The sequence below is a fragment of the Triticum urartu genome, chromosome 1A, assembly GCF_056163025.1.
Source record: "Triticum urartu cultivar PI428250 chromosome 1A, HENAU_Tu73, whole genome shotgun sequence".
In the NCBI taxonomy this organism is placed as follows: Eukaryota; Viridiplantae; Streptophyta; class Magnoliopsida; order Poales; family Poaceae; genus Triticum; species Triticum urartu.
The window spans coordinates 164,157,993-164,167,348 of record NC_141873.1 but is presented as its reverse complement, the minus strand read 5'-3'; the positions used below and the strand labels follow the sequence as shown (position 1 = coordinate 164,167,348).

The following is a 9,356-nucleotide window of genomic DNA, read 5'->3' as shown; positions in this document are numbered from 1 at the left end:
GCACAAATGATATCCAAATTATAGTTGAGCATTCCAGGAGCTTCACAACCAACCTTGATGTTTCTCAATTTTATTGCAACTAATGAAGAAGAAGCTCTGTGGGTTTCATTTTCTGATGGAAATGGAACCGGGGCTGGAGCCCTTTTCTTAAAAAAATTGAAGAAGAAGCTGCTAGCTCACGTGACATTGCTTCATTTTAGGTGAACTTCACCAAAAGGTCCCATGAATTGAATCATCCATGTTGGTGACTGAAAGAGCCAGCTTCAGCATCCCAGTCTATGCACCCCCGGCCTCCATCCTTGCGACGCACGGTACACCTTGTTTGCCACCTGCTCGACCCTAGTGTCACTGATAAAACGAAGTAATAATACAGTTAAAATAGAGCGAGTGTCATCTCTATCATTTCATTTCCAATGTAGATAAAGAAAGTGCTTCTCTTTGTTAATGTATGTTTCATCAACTAGTCCCATTGTTAATTTAAGCGTTTCTGCAAACTGGGGTGCTTAATTTTAGTTGATATGTACAAAAATAGAGATTTGAATGTCTCAAGGTGCCTCCTTGTACTACCGCTGTACACTGATGTTCATCACTTGCAGAAGGTGTATGTGGGAGACTTGGGACGATGTCTAGTATGAGGCGTACCGTATGAGGCGTCGCAAGGCCGATCTCGCCCTCGCAGCATGGCATACTATGATACTATCGCAATATTTTCTTCTATTTTTTTGTGTGTTTCATGAACTAGTGCCACTATAATGTAATCACGCTTTTTCATTATCTGTGCAAACAGGGTTATTCAGCTGCATTTTGGTGGAACTGCACAAATATACGTATGGAACCGGCATATATGCAGAGTGCGAGGTGGTTTTGCAATGGAGAAGATCAAAAGAGGGAGAGGCGAGACGGTGGTTTTGGAATGGAGATGATGGAGAGGAGAGGAGGTGGTTTTGCAATGGAGAAGAGGGAGAGGAGCGTGCGGCGGCGATTTAGGATTGGACGGGGGTGCTGTGACTGGATCAAAATCAAAATCAATTTACCCTTCAATTAAGAAAGCGACCACACATTAACTAGTCTCCCTTTTATTCTGGGTCATAATTGACCATGATTTTCGCACATAAAATATATGTTAAACATTGCAAAATTAATACAATTTGAAAGTACATTCAGATACGAACCAAACGATACAATTTTTGGTGACATGCATTCACATTTTTCTTGTCAAATACTGTACGTGGTCAAACTTTGACCCAAAATACACAAAACAACAAAAAAATACTTCCAAGACCAGCGCTGCTCTTCCGCTCTTCTCCTCTTAAACCACCACCGCTCCTCTCCTATTCCAATCTAAATGCACCGCCGCTCCGTTCCTCTTCCATTTCAAAACCACTGCCCCTCCTCTCCTGTTCTAGTCCAAAACCAGCATCGCTTCTCTCCCGTTCTAATCCAAAACCAGCGCTGCTCCTCTCCTCTTCCATTCAAAAACCACCGCCGGCGAGTGAAGGTGCTGTGGAGAAGTAGATCGATGGAGGAGTACAACCGATACGTGAGGATCACAGACGGCGACCATGTGAAGCTAGCTAGGATGTTGGAGATACAGTCTTGGTTTGACAACAAGGACCAACTAGCGGCGACGGCGACATCCATGGCCAAATATCTGCAACAGAGCGAAAAGGCGGTCGCGCCAGAGTACATAGAGTTGCTCCTCTGGGCCGTGGAGCAAACAGATTCACCGAATCGGATCGTGAGGGAGCGGTGGTGGGAGTATCGATCCCAAATGGAGCATCCACCAGAGATTGAAGGATCGAGCATCTACAGGGTGCCGTTTGTGAGGGTGTCCTACCAGAGCGAGCTGGTGGAGTCTTCGTCGACCGAACGCAACTACAAGAGGAGAAAAGCAGTTGGCCCGATGACGCTTCCCCGCCATCGTCTCCCTCGCCATTCACATCGTCTCACGGGCGGTTGTCTGCCGCCGAGGAATAGGAGGGGGCTGCCCCCCCCCCCAGCCCAATAGTCGGCAGTTTGTGAATTGTTAGGAGGAGCTTAGGGTTCTCAGTATTTGCAGGTTGTGAATTGTGTTTTGTGTTTTGTATTTTGAGAGTACTTTCAGATATGAATGTCTTTTGAATTTCAGATTTGTAGTATTGAGCATATGAAGTATTTTATGAATTCTAGAGATCTATTTTTAGCACTTAAAAAAATGTAGTTTCATAGGAGTATAAAAGTGCAGACAATGTGATTCTCAGAGAAGAAACTGCAAGTTTCAGTTTCAGATAAGAAACTGCAAGTTCAATTTCAAATAAGAAACTGCAACTTTGAGAGGCAGAGCATTTATATTAACACGGCCTTTTCAAACAGGGTTAATATCATGTTGGAAGTTTTATTCATGTCGAAAATGGAACTACCAGCCATTTAACATCATGCTGATCAACATTCATGCATAGCACATCTTCATATGATGCACAGTCAAAATGCTCACACAATGTCGAGTGTGCGAAACACAAAGAAAACGAAGGACGAAGTTTTGGCAAGTATTGGACGTGGTTTTGGGCTGCCCCGTCTAGGCTTTCATTTTTAACATGCGCAACCCATGACCTCGGATGGGAGGTCCATAGGCCTGTTTGTATTTTCTTAGGGCCGTCATGTATCGACCGGCCTATGGACCTCCCATCCGAGGTTTTATTTTTGGCAGCCCAATTTATGTATTTCTTTTTTGAAGAAAACGAAGAGGTCTGTTCTATTTTTCTATACAAGAATAGGAACGCCAGGTCCAACTTATGTTTCCCTTCTAACTATATTATATATATTTAAATTATTTTATATGTTATTATATATTATTTTTATTGTCATCATATATTTATCAAATACTTACATATGTAAGAAAACAATATCCCACATCTTATTAACTTATAAAAATAATTTCTTAACAAATAAAATCCTGGATTGTTTTGGCATGAAAATCCTAGTGATTGTGTACAAAAGCTTGGTAAGATTTAAGGACGAATGTAATAATATCACTTATTATTTAAATATATTTATAACAAAATGCTCAGCCCTCTTTTATTTTTTGATAACATTGCTGGCCCAACCCAACATTATAATTAGAATCAGCCCAGCAAAATCGTGTATTTCGAGAAAGTGCAAATGGCCTGTAATATTTTAGGAAATAAAATAAATAGGCCGCATGGACGATACATTATTTGTTCACCCAGCCCGGCTAATGGCTGTAATTAAAAAAAAGATCAAATTGACTGTAAATTCTACCGCGCAAAAAAATACTGTAAATTCTGAAAAAATGGGTTAAATACGTGCCACATTTTTGGAGGCTGAAATGTGGGCCAATAGGTCGAAGCCAACGCAAGTCGTTGTCAATTTAGTCAACAAATGATTCTGACATGTTAGCCGTTGGATTTACATCCAACGACCGGCATCCATCTTCCATATCTCGTCTTCGTCATCCAGGGCCGCCGGGACCACCTCCCGCCTCCTGCTGCTAGCAGCTCTGCTTAGCACGATTCGCTATGAAGTGCTACTCCACCGTTGGCTAGGCCATCCCTCCACCCCTCCACACCTCCTGTTCTTCTCCACCGACTGCCGAACCACACCGCACTAGAACCAGTTAACACACGTACACCTCTTCGTCCGCGACTCTACTCCTGCGTCTTCCCATCTCCGGCTCATTGCTGTCCAGGGCCTCGCCGTCGTCCACCACCTTGGATGCGCTCGGCGCGGCATGGTCAACATGGTCAACGAACGACACCATCGGAAGTAGACTGTGCGTGGAGAGGCTGACAGCTGGGTCCACGGCCACACACAAGGAAATGTCTCCTTATTACGCGCAAAATAATGATTCCTCCACCTGACATTTGGGACCCACTGGAAGGGCCTTTGTATGTCGCGAAAATAACGTGCCCCCCGCTGACATGTCGGACCCACTAGCTATCTTCGCACGCAAGGAAGTGCCTCCTTATTACGCACAAAAAAATGAATATTCCCCCTGCCAGCTGGAACCCAGCATAGTGGGAGGCTGACTTGTGGGCCTACCAAGTTGACGGGGACGGAGGGCTTTGTCAACTTAGTCAATATGAACGATTCCAGCTCCTGTTACCGAACGATGTTCATCCAACAGCCGTAGTGCTTCTTCAATATCTGGTATTTTTGCTCCAGCCGCCCAAACCAGCGCCGGTCGTGCCGCGTGCTCCTGCCTCCCGTGGCCGGTTGTGATGCCGCGGAGGCGTCACCACCCCCTACTACTCCCACCACTGGCCAGGCCATCCCTCTACTCACCCACACCCCTTGTTATTCTGCGGCGACAGCAGCCTCACACCGCAGCCGAACCAGTGAACCCTCGTACTCCTCTTTGCGTGGGCATCCACTGCTGCGTCTTCCCCGGCTCCGAGTCGTCCCCTTCCTAGACCTCGCCGTCGTCCACCGCCGTGGTGCTCTCGGTGCGGCGTGGTCAACGTGGTCAAGGAACGACTTCCGTCAGACGTGGACTGTACGTGGAGAGGCTGACAGCTGGGTCCACGGCCGTAGCAAGGAAGTGCCTCCTTATTACACGCAAAATAATGATTCCTCCACCTAACAGCGGGGACCCACCGGACGGGCCACCGTATTTCACGAAAAAACATTTTCCCCTGACTGCTGGGACCCACCAGCTACATCTTCGCACGCAAGGAAGTGCGTCCAGGAAAAAAGCGATTCCCCCCCTGACAGTTGGGACCCACCAGCTACATCTTCGCACGCAAGGAAGTGCGTCCGGGCAAAAAAATGATTCGCCCCCCTGACTGTTGGGACCCACCAGCTACATCTTCGCACGCAAGGAAGTGCCTGACAGTCGGGACCCACCTGGTCGAAGCGTACGTAGCGTTTTCATTCTGGTCGCGAACGTGTACATACATATATACTGGTGGATGTAGAGGCGCGCACGTGTCATAGTAGAGGTGCTTATGTGTCGTAGTAGAGGGGCGCACGTAGCATGTACATGTACGTACGGCGGCTAGGGTGCAAGAAAGAAAATACGGCCACGTATGTGTACATACGGGCGGGGTCTCGAATGCCTACTCGCGCATACGTACGGCCAGGTCTCGTGTACATGGCTGGGTCGGAACGGAGAAACAGCGTCGTCGTCGTATTCATGGGGAGGCAACGGAATGCGTCGTGTTCATGGGGAGGCAACGGAATGCGTCGTGTTCATGGGGAGGCAACGGAATGTGTCGTGTTCATCGGGAGGCAACGGAACGCGTGGGAGCCAACCGGCTGGGTCGGAACAGAATGCGTGGGCGTGTTCATCGGGAGGGCTTGGACGGAACAGGCGATGGAAATGAGGCCTGGCGTACCACAAAACCGAGGAAACAGACCTCCTACGTTCGGAACGGGGTCTTGTTGATCGGGAGAGGTGTGCCGTACCGCAAAACAGAGGAAACGGACCTCCTACGGTCGAAATGGGGGTCCTGTTGATCGGGAGGGGTATGGCGTACCGCAAAACGGATGAAACGGACCTCCTACGGTCGAAACGGGGGTCCTGTTAATCGGGAGGGGTGTGGCGTACCGCAAAACGGACGAAATGGACCTCCTACGGTCGAAACGGGATCCTGTTCATTGGGAGGGGTGTGGCGTACCGCAAAACGGGACTCCACGGGATACTGTTCATCTCCACCGTCAACCTCCTCCAGCCTCCACGGGCTACCGTCGACCTCCTCCAGCCTCCATGGGCTCCTGTTCATCCAGCCTCCACCGCGCGCTACTCCACCGGCTACTGTTCAACCACCCCTCCACCATATACTGTTCATCCAGCCCTCCACACCACGGGGTCCTGTTCAACCACCCCTCCACGGGCACCCCTCCACCGTCTACTGTTCATCCAGCCCTCCACCACACCACGGGGTCCTGTTCATCCAGAGATAACGCCACCACTCAATGTTCATCCAAACCCCCACGCAACGCTCACTGTTCATCCCAAAGGCAGCATCGATCAGCTTCAATTAGCAGCAGTAGCGAAGGAATCGCTCGATCGAGTTTAGTTAACAGCCATCGATCGATCGCTCGGGTTCTGTAACGCGTAGCCTGCAGTGCAATCGCTCGGGTTTAGCTAGAGCCCAACGCCTCGCTCAGTTCAGTTAGAGCCAACGCCTCACACACACGCGCGTATGTGTACAAGAGAAATGCACATTGCTCGGCCCCCGACCTCCCACCGTAACCGGGAACTCCCCGAAATTTTCCTCGCCCTCGCTTCTAGCACGGTTTTTTCTGTCATGGACGGCCCAAAGAATGTCATGCAGCGGCGTCTTCGGCCCGCCCAAGATGAAAAACCCATTTTCTGTCATGATTTTTTGTCATAGAAGTAGGAGCCCACCACATCTATGATGATACCGGGTTTTGTCACAATTATCGTCAAAGAAGTGTCATATGTATGACAGAAAAAAATTTCGTTCGGCCCAAAATGTTACAGATGTGTCTTTTTTTGTATTGTTGGCTGGGTAGATCGCAGATCGTCATAGCTCACCAAATCGGACCAAGGGGTGCAACAACGTCAGAGCTCGATAAAGGTGCTGACGGGTGGTGTACAACTCGTGGTGAAGAGCTCGGTTAGCTCGATCTAGCCCATCATCATGCAGAACCAGGTTCTGATGGTAAAGGGCTCTCAGGTGAAGATGGAGTAGGCAGCAGTGTAGTATCCTTCTGCACCCTCGTCGGATGCGATAGCAATGTGCCCGAAAGGGAAGGTGTCCAACTCCTGATACTCTTCACGAAGACATGTCATAGCAGCATAAGCAGCATCATGGACTGCCATATCGATGGTCACTCCAACACCATGAGCGGCATGCAGCATAGTAGTGGAGTCACACTCCCGAGAGTAGAGGTGGATGATGGCACGATACTGCTCCTGGTTAAAGTCCTGATACTGCTCGTACACGATGTACCAAGGGTGCCAGCGATAACCCAGATAGGTCATCATCTCAGCTAACACAACAGGTGAACCTGGGACACCAATGGTCGTCGTGTGGCACACGACCTGCCTCGTGGGTTCCATCTGAAAGCAAAGATGTTTCAAAGGAGTCAAATGACGGTGTGGGTATTGTTCAAAATACTATTCTAAGGAATAACTATGGCTTATCCAACTTTGGGGTGAATGTGGTCATGGGATCCTAAGGTTAGAGTTAGTAAATTCATTTAACTCGAGTAGAAGAGAGTTCAGAGTCCCATAGTAAAGATCGAGGAGTAAAAGATCCTAATACCACCCAAATGGTGACGTGGGTCCGTAAGACACACATCCATGTTAGTAAAAAGTTTTGCAATGTCTACACTTGACTTCAGCCAAGAAGTGTGGAAGGGGTATTCCTACAGGCAGTCGGCTCTGATACCAACTTGTGATGCCCCCGATTCAATCGTACACTAACACTACTAGGAAAATGCTTACCAGTAGCGCTAGTTTTTGAGCTACCAGTAGCGCGGGCACCAACGCTACTGCTACAGTGCTACAGCTATTTTGTAGCAGTAGCATGTTTTTAGGCCAGCGCTACTGGTAAGTTCAAGTACTAGTAGCGCGTTTTCAGGCCCGCGCTACTGCTAACATTTATGTTTTTTTAGCATTTTGGCGCTGTACATGTTTAAACAGATATATCTTTTATACAATAACAACTCATCCTAAACTAGTCTGTTTAAATAGCATATTCATTACCACTTGTCATCACCATCAAACAATGTTCGTCAATGAGACATCATATAACAAGTTGGTCATTAGTCATAATCACAACTCCTCATCATCATCGTCAACTCTAACACATTGTAGCACATAATAACACATTCTAGCTACGACCTACTCCTCTCATAGGACCTACTCTACCCTCTCTTAGGTAAAATATCTGTGTGTGGTAACACCGAACCAACTGACATGATAGGGAATAACTGATCGAGCACGGGCAAAATCGTACACGCCCTTTCCCTTTCTTCCACTTGAATGAAAGTGCCTCACTGCCATACAAAGTACCACTAGTATTCTCCTTTGTTGTCTCAAGATTTTGATCTATTTACTGTGGCAATGTTTTTCCAAAGTTGTGGTCATGGTTGGTCTGGATCGCTAGCTCTGCCCTTCGGCCGTACGACACTGTCTTAGTAGCTAGTACATCATTAGTACGTGATGGTTATGCTTCTTTGGCTATTCTTGTCTAGCTTGATGGCAATGGTGATAGAGTTCCTACTATGTTAATGCTTCGGTCGTCGAGTAGCATGGAAGGAAGAAGAGAAAGAAAACTTACAAGTCGTCCAGGAGCTTGGAGGCGACAAGGAGGCAGGCAAGGAGCAGCCGGTGCACGTTCTTGGACGCGACAGCGGCCGCCGGGCGGCGGTGCGTGGCCCGGTCGACGTACGCGTAGGCCACCACGTAGCACTCGGGCTCCAGCACCGCGTACCGGTGCACCCGCTCCAGGTACTGCGCCACGCCGACCCGTGGCGGCCCCGTGCCCTCCAATGCCGCCATCCCGATGATCCCCTCGCCGCCGCCCTACTCCGCATCCAGCAACAGCGCGTCGTTCTGCGCCACAAGCCGCTCCACGGCGCGCGCTACCATGCCCAGCTCCGGCGGCGGCGGGGTCGGCGGGGAGGAGAGCCCGCCCGCTGCCACGACGACGTCGCCCATGTCGTCGGCTCGTCTCTCGGTGCTCTCGCCGGTCTCGTGCTGGGTGGGTGGGGGCGTCTGCCGGCTGCCGATTCGCTTGGCGGTGGTTTAGCCACGGGTGTGGGCGCGGCTGACTGGTGCAACTTTCTCACGATGTCGGCCTCCCGAAGCGGGAAATGGGCTTAACAGCAGCGCGGGAAATGGGCCAGCGCTACTGCTAGGCCCACTAGCTGTAGCGCAGGTTGGACGACAGGCGCTGCTGCTATTTTTTGACCGGGGGTGTGGTGTATTACACTTAGCAGTAGTGTGGTGCTGTGTAACAAGCGCTGCTGCTAACCGATACCAATAGCGCTCTTTATAGCCAGCGCTACTACTAACTAGTAGTAGCGTGGGGTTATAAACAAACGCTACTGGTAAACTTCTATCTATAAGCGTTTTCCTAGTAGTGTAATCATACGGCAAACGTGTACGATCAAGATCAAGGACTCATGGGAAGATATCACAACACAACTCTAAAAATAAAATAAGTCATACAAGCATCATATTACAAGCCAGGGGCCTCGAGGGCTCGAATACAAGAGCTCGATCATAGATGAGTCAACGGAAGCAACAATATATCAGTACATACATAAGTTAAACAAGTTGCCGTAAGATGGCTAACACAAACTGGGACAGCACGTCGGTGTAAATCCTATGCACGCAGGGGTCGGGGCCCATCGCCCATTGCACACCTGCGTGTTGCGTA

At 49.1% G+C, this 9,356-nt stretch overlaps 1 pseudogene; it reads right to left on the bottom strand.

The window, feature by feature from the left end:
* Positions 1–8,248: 8,248 nt before the first annotated feature.
* LOC147990475 (cyclin-P1-1-like) lies at positions 8,249–8,632 on the bottom strand (annotated as a pseudogene).
* Positions 8,633–9,356: the final 724 nt, after the last annotated feature.